The sequence below is a fragment of the Lolium rigidum genome, chromosome 4, assembly GCF_022539505.1.
Source record: "Lolium rigidum isolate FL_2022 chromosome 4, APGP_CSIRO_Lrig_0.1, whole genome shotgun sequence".
Lineage (NCBI taxonomy): Eukaryota > Viridiplantae > Streptophyta > Magnoliopsida > Poales > Poaceae > Lolium > Lolium rigidum.
In genome coordinates this window covers 238729884-238741885 of record NC_061511.1, presented here as the reverse complement: position 1 = coordinate 238741885, position 12002 = coordinate 238729884, and the positions used below count along the sequence as shown (strand labels likewise).

At 41.3% G+C, this 12002-nt stretch overlaps 1 pseudogene; it reads left to right on the top strand.

Moving 5' to 3' along the window:
* Window positions 1-371: 371 nt before the first annotated feature.
* On the top strand, window positions 372-11686 carry LOC124707356 (annotated as a pseudogene).
* The last annotated feature ends 316 nt before the right edge of the window (window positions 11687-12002 follow it).

Below are 12002 nucleotides of genomic sequence, written 5' to 3'. Positions count from 1 at the left end.
ACAAATCACGCCATTTTTTTATTACCGGTTTTCAGTGTCTAGTAGGAGGGTTTGGCACTTTTCTCATTAACAAGTATTACCAGAGAACTGTAGGTTACTGTCCCTTTCTAGGCACTAATAATTCTCAGTTCACCCTTCACTATCGCACGACAAGCTTGTTTCTACTTGTTGGGCAATCACTGCCTTATAACAATCTTCTGCTAATGAGCACTGCAGGTTTCTGTTCCTGAGCCACCGAGAGAAAGCGATAACAACAGAAGGGCCGAAAGATCACACCCTCTTCCATTTCTCGGGCATGTGAAGGAAGAGGAGTTGAGCGGCGACGAACTCGAGGAGTTCGTCAGGCAGCGCTTACTCTAGTCGTGGTGAGACATGCCGGTCATGGTGGCTCTGCCCAGTATGACGACGCGGAGGATGAGGAGTTCACCCATTTGAACGAGCCTATTATCTGGAGAGTCAAATGCATGGTTTGTGATTGCTGGATGTCCGGCTCTGTTCTGTTGGTCTAGCGTTTGATAGCTAGATGCTTATTCGTGTAAGCTGAATTGCAGGTTGGGCGTGAGCGACAAATGGCTTTCTGCCTCATGCAGAAGTTCGTTGACCTGAAGAAGTATGGCACAAAAGTGCCAATTATCTCGGCGTTCTCACTTGACCATGTGAGAGGATTTGTTTTTGTTGAAGCTGAGAAGGCGTGTGATGTTACAGAGGTGAGTAGTTGGATACTTCCATTGAAATCAAACAACATGAGATCCACTAGCGTTATGTGGTTTCAGATGATATAAGATAATTACTTAACATCAAGATTTGGTGAAGGTTTAAAACTGTCCTGTTTTCTTCTGTGAGTAGCAATTCTTTATTTTTTTCTGCTTAACTCTCACACACTTCGATTCATCCTATCTCCCGTATAATTTTCAAAGTTTTAAGTTCAAAATTTGAAATCTGAAAAACATACTTCATCTTTGACAGTTGACATAAGTTTTCTTCCCCCTCAATGATTTCTCCATGTATATGCTGTACATAATTTCTTGGTTGTGAAATGACCAACTGACCATATGGTCATCGCTTCCTACAGGCATGCAAAGGATTTTGCAATGTTTATGTAAGCCGAAGCAGTCCTGTTCCTGCAGCTGAAGTTCCTAGCTTGCTATCACCTCGTGCAAAACCAGCTGGAGTCTCTCCAGGCACATGGGTGCGCATGAAAGCTGGAAATTATAAAGGAGATCTAGCACAGGTATTGTAATACAATTGGGGGTGTGGTGATCTATCATCTTCATATCTTCTCAAATTCTTTCTTCATAAAATCTCTGAATTTTAGGTTGTCGGTGCGGATGATGGGCGGAAAAGGGTGTTGATAAAGCTTATACCAAGAGTTGATCTCCGAGCTATTGCGAAAAAATTTGTAATGCTCTTACACTTTTGTCTGCATTCTATTTTTTTTTCTTTGGCAGTGAAAAGCCTTGCAACATTTTCATCTGCCTTGAGCTCAATTTGTGCTTGCTGAAGTTAAACTCATATCTGTCTTGTTGAACTCTGTTGGCTGTCAATCACAAAAATAGTTCAGCTGATTTTCACTATGTATTGTCCCTACTTCCCAAAATTCTTTCCTTGCCATTTGGCAGCAATGCTGATCTGGGTAATGCATCTATGTTTGTATGTGTTGGTGGCTTTAGCGTCAACCTTGGACACCTGCCTTTGTCGTAGAAAGTTGATCACCAATGTTGTTTTGTGTTACAGTAAAAAGTATGGCAGTGAACTCTGTGGTGTGTAATGCCTGGTTGCATTGTGTTCTATATTTGCATTATGTTCTTGTCTGGCTAACAGGTGTATGCATTCGCCTTTGCAGGGCGGTGCAATTTCCCTAAAAGGAGCTCCAGTTCCAGAACCACGACTAATCAGTTCACAGGAGCTAGAGTAATTGTTTCTGATTTTTGTCCAGTGTTTCATTGTCCTGTGTCCAGTAGCCTTGCGCTATCATTTGTTTCTAATCAGGCTTTCACATCCTTTCCATGATCTTGCTGATCCTACTAGGCTCTTTGCACCTCATATTGAGAGGAAGCGTGATCGTCAGACTGGTGATGTTTTTGAAGTGCTTGATAGTTTGATGTTCAAAGATGGTTTCCTGTATAAGAGAGTTGCACTTAGTTCTTTGATTTACTGGGGGATACAACCAACGGATACTGAGCGTGTCAAGTTCTCTTCTAGTCCAAGCACTAAAACTTCTGCTGATGACATGGATTGGGTCTCCAGCGTTTATGGTCAGAAGAAAAGGAACGTGTCCAGAGAGCCTGATATGAATCCATCATCATCTTCTAAAGACAAGTGCTCCAAGGCATCAAATCTTAAAGGTTCCAGTTCTTCAAATCTTAAAGGTTCCAGTTCTGCAGAAAATTATGATGATGATGGTGATGGCGAGGATGATCAATTCCATCTCCATGATCTTGTACTTTTTGGGTGAGTCCCCTTTTTTATGATCTTTATTCACTGATCAATGTCAACTAAGTACTAGGTTCAACATATTTTATTTCCTAATGAGCAGGCGAAAAGATTTTGGGGTGATTATTGCTGTTGAAAAAGATGGTTTTAAGGTATCCTTCTCATGCGCACACCAGACTTCAGTTCCACATTTTTGTGTTCTGTTCTAAGAACAAGTGATTTTCTTGTAGATTTTAAAGGGTGGTCCTGAAGGAACCGCTGTGACAGTTAGAAAGCAGGATATTAACAGAGGATGCGTAGACAAAATGTTTACAGCTGTTGACCATCAGAAGAAGACAATATCCATGAATGACACAGTTAAAGTTCTGGAAGGACCAGTTGAGGTGAGATTTTAATTTCCTACTATCAAAGTCAGCTATTATGAAGCCTTTATTTTGTTAGCAGTATGTGGAAGTATGCATCCTTTTTGCTTTTCATGAAAGCGTTAAATTAAAATATTTTCTATATTCTTCTGTGTTCATGGTCAAATATTTGCTAATTGCACCAATCTTGTACGTTAAATGATATATTGTTGTTGTTGTAGTGACATGCTTCATAGCTATGAATTATGTCTTTGCAGTTCCCGTATTTGAGAATGCATTCCTTCCACTCGCCCCCAACTGACCTGCTTAATATTATGTTGCAGGGTAAGCAAGGAGTTGTTAAACACTTGTACATGGGAATACTCTTTATATATAATGAAAGTGAAAGTGAGAACGGCGGATATTTCTGTGCCCAATGTGGGTCATGTGAAAATATCAAGAAAAGGAGGGAACTGACAAATTCAGTATGTTTTATGTAATACATCTGCTTGTCAATGAATCAGAACTATTCTTTTGTTCACTCTGTTTTTGGTGTATCAGGAGGATAGTCCAATTCCCATGTTCTCGGACTCGGGTTTTATACCATCTGAGCAAAATGAACAACGTAGCAGTAAGTGTTTCATGATTTTTTTACATGTTTTTAAATGGTTAGATTTTATGGCTTGAAACAGAAGTTAAATTTTGTTTTGATTTCCTTGACCATACAGACGAAAGGCCTTATAGGGCACCCAGAGAACAACTCTTCTCAATCGGGGAAATGCTCCGTATTCGGAAGGGTCCTTTGAAGGGCTATCTCTGCCGTGTAATTCGGATATTCCGAAATGATGTAACTGTTAAGCTAGATTCTTTGCTGAAGATAGTTACAGGTTAGTTAGATAAGTATGCTCGGATTAGAGACATACTTTGGGCAATGCTTTACTTCATTGTTTTATGTTGTGCAGTGCAAGCAGAGTTTCTCTCAGTCCCGACTAAAAGGGGGTATGCAGCTAAATCATGTTTCAAGCTTCTCTTACCTTGTTGCTTGTTATAGTGTTGTGTGAATCGTCATATTGAGGCATGATTTCACCATGACATTTGCTTCTTGTTATGTTATGCCAGGGATAACTCATGTAGTGCTCCATCTAGTTCTTTTGGAAATCATGATACATCATTTTTGGGTAAGTGTCTGTTTCATATGCACACTTGTTATTTCTACATGCCAGATTGATCTCTGTCATGTGTACAAGAAAAAAAAGCTGCCCATCTTTTCCAAAGCTACTTTGGTACTGGCCTACTGCCTATAATGAGGCCACGTCCCTATTAGTAGAGCTTATAAGATGTGACAAATTGAAAACTGATTGTTTAACTGTTTATAAGGTGCATACGACTCAAATTCTTTGATAATAGCTCATCAGTTTGTTCTTCTAATACATGGATTTGTTATCTTGCTTTTATATTTAGGTTCAGAAACAGCCAAAACCTCATGGGACAATGGATTTACATCTCTTGGCAGGTTCGTTTCAATTTTTTTCAGTTTCATTTGTGATTCCATATTAATTACTGGTTTCCTGTAAACCAGCCAAACTGGACTTTTAAGATTTTGTAATATGTGTCTGGGTTGGGGAATGGGTTGGTAGACCTACATATGCAATCCTCTTTATGCAACCCTACCCATCCATCAAAACAGCACTGTGCAATTGACTTGCTAATGAACAGTTAACAGTTACCAAACAATGAGAAACCAAAAGGACCAATTTCAGATTACCTTTCTATCATTCTAGATGAGTTACTTTGCAATTGGCGGAGAAAGTATGGCAACCATAATCTTAAGTTGATGAACTTACGTATTATTTTGTGTAATGCTATCTTTTATATGCAGTAATCGTTTGGTTTTTTGTTGGTGGACACTCAATGGATATAAAACTTAAAGTTTTTGAGCTGCAAAAGTTGCACAAAAGATGAAAAGATGAGGAGCTAACCTTTAATTTCTAATCAGTAATTTGCTGTATCCGATTTCTTTAATCATAGCTACCAGTACTGTATGCTATGCGAGTAGTGCCATGAACCAGATTTATTTTTGTTTGCACATTAACGATCCTCTATTTTTCGTTCTTCTGTTCTTGTAGTTGGTAATGAGTAGATCAAGACTATCATTACAAAAGAGAAATTCCTAGGATTGCAACTCGTACTAAGTACTAACAATTTTTTCCTTCTGGCTTGTTGCAAATGGCTAAGTGTTAAATAAGAATCTTACCTTTTATTACTGATCTTCATAATTTCCTATCACATCTTTGCTTGCTTAAAAACTGTTGTTTTCTGTACTGCAAGCCTGCAACAACTGTAACTATTATGTTCTCCTAAGAAAATACCTATTGTTACTATCCTAGTAAATGCTGCACTAGAACTATCACCTTTATTTTTTTTTGTTATGAAACAAAATAATATGCAATGCTATATGTATTTGACTAATCGAACATAGGATACTGAATATTGATTTTTTTTACTTCAAAGCTTCTTAATTTTCTAGGTCGTTAAATCTTTATAGCCCAGAAGTTCACAGAATGTAAAAGAACGTACATCACTGATCACAATAACTTGATGATCCTTAGTGAGTATTTATATTTTTATTTAGGGTACCCTTTGCGAGTTTGTTAGGATCCATCAGCCTTTTTTATTTCATTTTGTTTTGCACTGCTAACCCAGTTCCCTATTATCTTGCTTCTTGTACATAACTGGTTGGTATCAAATTCTTTCTGGTTGGGCTTATTTCACTTAGAAATTTTAATATCGCTTTGAGAAATAAATGGCCTGAGTAATTATTGTTTGCATTTATTGTAATTACTATTACTGAATTGGTTATTATTCACTGCAGTGATTCTTGGCAACCTTCAAGTTCTGCATTTCCAGCCCAGAATGCAGGTAATATCTAGCTTTAGGCCTTACTATGTGGTATGGTTTGGAGTCTTCCATCTTGGTACTCCCTCTGATCCATATTAGTTTTCACTCAATATAGATGTATCTAGATACATTTTAGTTTTAGATACATCCATATTAGCGACAAGTAATATGAGTCGAAGGGAGTAGAATAGTTTGGAGCTTCATTTATTTTTCTGTTGGTTTGATAAGAATGATATTGCACCATTTAGTCTACTGGAAATTCTTTGAAAGTATTAGACACCTGATCAGCTGTAAATTCTATAATTTTTGTAAGGCTTTGGATTGGTGCAAGAATTTGACCAATTAGTGGATAGATTGGGCCTGCTAGGAGCTGTATGAGACAAATCAGTTTAGTCTGTGAGGGGATGAACAGTGAATTAACATGTTGGATGGGAAGGAACATGACTTCTTAACAAACTACATCACAAAGTAACTTGTTTATAGTAGGGCATCTTTTAGAAGATTTTCGATCTCAAAATCTTCCAATAGATGATTAAGTTGTAGGAAGTGTTACCCCAAATATCCAACTTTTGTACCCTTCGTCTGATATGTTTTTCATTTGAAAGAAATTTACACGTGTTACATCTATATTGTAATTTGTAAGGGTCTGTATTTCATGTGATAACTATTCCCTAGAAATACCATAATTAGCCTGGTGTTAACATATGTTGCAGCTCTTGTTTGTAAGCATTGCAATGTAAAAACCTATATTTCAGGCCTTTGCACTAGGCAGTCAGGGATATATGATGTTTAGTGGATATATATAAATAATAAAGTGGTCATTAATTCGAATAATTGGCCACCACTTCAAATGCAATGTCTGTCTTCTGACATTCGTTAGGTCCATTGTTCCTCTAAACTAATTTCTGCATCCCTTATGCACCCCCATCAACTGTGCTGTCCACTAGGGTATGGCTTTTGCTTTTTTTCGATGTTACACGTGCAACACCATGCTCTGCTTACATCAATCTGTGTTTTGTGCATAACCTCGCGATTCAGTTGACTACACAGTCAAACAGCAAACAGTGTATTTTTTTTTTATATCACACCATGTCCACTTGCATCTTTGTGGTAGAAAACAAAACCAGTACGCATGGAATGGTTTCAAATTCTAGGGCATGATATTGTTGTCCTAACTTAGCTTTAGATGTAAATTCAGTCCAGATATTACGCTTATTTATGTTGACTGATCTGCTGAGTCAAGGTTGGTTTGGATATAAGTAAAACAGTTTGTATTAGAACTCTCCCTCTCCCTGGTGTGGGTCTGTGCTATCAATAAGGGAAAATTTGCTACAGGACACTGTTAATTTCTGGCATTTGCCGCAACACTGCGATCTATTGTGTCTTTGCCAGGTACCATTACAATTTTGTGGCACATTTGCCAGAACACACCGCATGGCCAAAAAACTGAAAGTTCGGCACTTTTGCCCTGGATGACCATGCATGCTATGACTGGTTTTGAAGACAATGTGCCAAACTTCCCGCTTTTGGCCATGCGGTGTGTTCTGGCAAATGTGGCACACAATTGTAATGGTACCTGGCAAAGACACAAATGAGTGGTGTTCTGTGGCAAACGTCAGAAATTAACTGTGTCCTGTAGCAAATTTTCCCTATCAATGAAGTGCAGACACTGTAACTGTCATTGCTCAGCATGCCATGGAGATATAAGTCGTACAGTAAAATCCACCATACATTAATAGCACACCATGAGCTTTGGCCTGCAGTATAGCAAATAATACTTGCATATTGATCTCTAATGGTTGCAAACCTTGAGCTTTATAAGTTGCACCAACAGAAATGATCTTGTATCATGGTGCATACTAAAGCATGATATAAGGAGGTCGAGAGTTTCATGCGTGGTAGTCATTTATTTCACTTTCGGGGAAGTTGGAGACATCATCTCTCTGCAGCAATGCAAAATATTATATGACAAAGTTCCTCTTATGTTTTGTTGATTTTTTTACGTTCATTCACCAGTAGTTGATGTGTTTATAGTTTTGCTGATTCACCTTTACATCTTCAGATGGAGAAGCAGAAGTTGATCCTTGGTGTAAGAAACCAACATCTGCTGATGGTGATTCTGATCCATGGGGCAATAGCACTACACAAAAAGGAAAGCTCCAGTGATCGATGCATGGGGTAAACCAGCTGGAGGTAGTAGTGGATTTGATGCTGGTGGCAGCTCTTGGGGTGGAGCAGCAGTCAACAAGGATAGTGAAAAGAGTGACAACTGGGGTGAAGCATGCAAGGTGGTGGACATGGCAACTGGTGGTGACACAGATCCTTGGGGCAGTAAGGTTAAAGTAGTTAAGGAAGCAGATAGTTGGGGAAACTTGCCAGGGCCACCAGAGAAGGAAGAGGACGGTCAAGGATGGGGCCAACCTTTTGGCAAGTCAAACCAAGATCAAGAAAAAGGGACAGGATCGAAAGACACAGACAAGAGTGGGTCTTGGGATACTGCTGTTGCTATTCGTGTCGGCTCGGATGATGATGCCTGGGCTAAGTCTGATGCTTTGCCTGTTGCTCAAGATGATGCCTGGGGGAAGAAGTCAAAAGACACCAATGGTGACCAAGCAGCTGAGTGGAACAAAGCTGGATCATCAGACCAACTTGGTGGCAGTGATTGGAGTACACCAAAATTTTCTGGGGGTGCTGGTTCATCAAGCTGGAACAAGGGAGAGGCAGTTGGGGGAGATAGTCAGAATAGCACCTGGAGCAGACCTGCTGGAAACTTTGAAGCTGGGCGTGGGTTTGGGCAAGGACGTGGGAGAGGCCGGGGCCGGGAATCTGGGGATTCGGGTGGCAGAAATGACCAAGAAAGCTGGAAGGGATCATGGGATAATGACAATTCTGCAAAGCCCTCTTGGAGGTCTGGTACACAGGTAGATAACGAAGTTGGAGATTCTGGTGGATACAGGGGAAGAGGAAGGGGCCAATATGGAGGACGAGGGAGAGGAAGAGACAATGGTGGGAGAAATGGAAATGGAGGCGGCTCTGAGTTTGGAAGGGAAAGGAGCAGTGGTGATACACCAAACTGGGGAAACAGTCAGCCTTGGAGTGGCAGTGAAGGCACCAAGACATGCGATGAAAATCAGACTTCCACCTGGAACTGCTCGGAGGATAAAAAACTGTCTGGAGGTGAGTAGCCTGTTTCAGACTTGCAGCGTTATCAGATGGACATGGTTGGAGTACTACTTTCTCTAGTATAAATGTACACTTAAGTTTTGGATCACCTTTCAATTTGATATTGCCATCAGGACCTAAAGAAATATCAAACCTGTACTTGTGCTTATTTAATTTTGTCAGGATTACACTAAAATTTCTCATACTGCTTAGAATTGTGCCTCTTTTATTACTCTTGACTGTTGGTGAAGCATAACTTGATCCTTGGCTTTAGCAAAGATACAAGGTTCTTACCGGTGTTCTCTTGTGTAGGTGAAGAAGATGATCCTTGGGGGAGCAAGGTGGTTACAAAAGGTGACGAAGATATAATTGGAATATTACTCTTGACTAGTTTCTTCTTGACTGTTGGTGAAGCACAGCTTGATCCTTGGCTTTAGCAAAGATGATATCTGCCAAATACTGAGAATACTAGTACTACAAGGTTCTTACCTGTATTCTCTTGTGTAGGTGAACAAGATGATCCTTGGGGAGCAAGGTGGTTACAAAAGGTGACGAAGAGATAATTGAAATAACCATATTTCGTACTCCCTCTGTCCAGAAAAGGATGTCTCACTTTACGTAGATATGTATGTATCTAGATGAGTTTTATTGTGTTACATGCAACTTTTGACAAAGTTGAGACATCCTTTTTTAGGACGGAGGGAGTACTCAGTTTGATGTTTTGATTTTTGAGCCATAGTTGTATGTTGACTTCTCAATCTTGTAGGCCAAGAGAAAAAAAATGATGCTTGGTCAAGTAAGGTGACTTCGACTGCAGGTGCCGAGAACAATGATGGCTGGAACACAAAGGCGAAAGAGTTATCCTGCAGCCTTGGGTCTAAGTCGGAGAATGCTGCATCTGGTAGTTCTAAAACAAAGAAAAATATACTTTTACGCTAGACTGTTGGTGTATATGCTGCAAGCTTATCTTTTATGCTCATGTTTAGGTGAAGAAGGACGAGATGATCCTTGGTCAAGCAAGATTGTTTCTACTCCTAAAGGTGCTTAGGGGACTTACTGAACTCTTCATACTTGATGCTGTGTTTGGGTGAACATTTTGATTTTGTTTTCTTGTGGTACCTTGTGATGCTTATATTTGATTCTCTTGTAGGCAAGGAACAAGAAACTGATCCCTGGGCAAGCAAAGTATCTTCTACTGCAGCAGTGGAAAAAGCTGACACCTGGGGCAATGGAAATGGAGGAGTTGGAACACTTCTGGTTCCTCTGTTGGGCATCAGGAATCTTCTTGGGGCAAACCAAGCTCCTCAAGTGGAGATCAAGAGCCAGCTTGGAAGAAGCCAAATTATGGTGATGATAAGACTGGATTCGGTAGGGGTGGATTCGGAGCTGGGAATCGAGGCAGAGGGAGAGGAAGGTTTGGGGACTCGTCATGGGATGGAGGAAGTAACATAAATGATGGATCAGGTGGAGAAAGGTCTGAAGGTGGCAGAGGAAGAGGTAGAGGGCGTTTTGGTAGAGGTGATCGCAATCAAGGCAACAACTTTGGGTCAGGAGACAGGGATGGAGGCAGTTGGAGCTCTGGCAGGGGAAACGGAGGCCGAGGTGGTGGTTACAGAAACTCGAATGACAACAATGAGGGAAGGTCCTCCAGTCAAGATGGTGGTGGTGGTTGGTCTCAGTCGACGGACTGGAATGCCAGCAAAGGGAAACACCGAAGGAGATCAAGCTTTTTCACAAGGCAACTCCAGCTGGGGAAGTGACAAAAATGATAGCTGGGGAGCTCCGAAGCCATCTGGTGGAGGTGATCAGGCAGGAAAGAAGGATGGAAACAACACCTGGAATCAAAACAAGCCACCTTCTGGCGGTGGATCATCTATCCTGGGCCAGCCACCTTCTGGCGGTGGATCATCTATCCTGGGCCAGTGGGGTGGTCCACCTGGCGACACTACTGCTGGCAGAGGTGGAGGATCTGTTGGGGGAGGATCGTGGGGAAACAACGAAGAAAAGTCCAGCTGGGGGAGTGACAAAAATGATAGCTGGGGAGCGCCAAAACCATCCGGTAGAGATGAGGCAGGCAAGAAGGATGGAAACAACACCTGGAGTCAAAGCAAGCCATCTTCTGGCAGTGGATCCTCCATCCTAGGTCAGTGGGGTGCTCCTCCTGGTGACACTACAGCAGGCGGAGGAGGATCATGGGGAAAGAGCAGTGATGATGGCTGGAATTCGTCAAAAGGAACTGGAGGTTCAGGTATGCCCACATAGGATCCTCTGCGGCAAACAGTGACTGTCACTTGAAAGCTCAATTGTGTTTAAGCTTCAGTGCTTTCACTACGTGCCCTCTGTTTTTTTGCCCCGAACATCCTGTGTTTTAAGTCCCATCACATTTCCCACTTCCTTGTCTGTTCACATGTATTTGCTATGCTAATTTTACAAGTTGATTTAAAGCACTCTTTCTCATGTTATTTCAGAAGGTGGTTCTAGGAAGGAAGGATCTTCGGACAAGGCCGAAGGGAGCGGGAGCCAAGGAGGCGGTGGTGGCAGTTCCTGGGACAAGGCAGGTGGTGGTGGATGGGACAGCAGCAACAAGGGTGGGGATGCTGGCAGTGGTGGTGGTGGGTGGTAAGCTTGCTCCAGAATCAGCTGCGCCTGATCTTTGGGCTTGTACATAAAGGGTTTGCACTATGTAGTATGTACATCTCTGTGCTGTAGCACGGTACCTGTGGTTGGTTCCTTTGCCATGGCTACTTGAATCTTATAAACATGGCCTAGCTGGGGCAGGACGTTCCCTCTTAGTGGCAGTTAGTAGTGCCAGCTAAACGTTGCCTAGTAACTGAAGTACCTTTTCTATTATCTTGTCTGAGATTTCCACGTGGTTATTATTGCAATGCTATGTCATGGCGATGCCCTTGGTTGATGCATGTATGTGTATGCGTCCTAAATGGCTCTGGACGCTTATATAGCTTTACTATCACCCGGAATGGACATTTTCTTCCAGTCTTGAAATAATCGATTATTCTGGCTACTGCAGTTTTGGTCTAGCTGGAGAAGGCAGAATCAGATACATAAATTTGGGAAATTTAAATATTTTTTCATCCGTTAGCTACTAACCTGTAGAAGACGGGGCCTATTCTTGCCACACGAAAAGAAAAAGTTAGCCCTGACGATGGC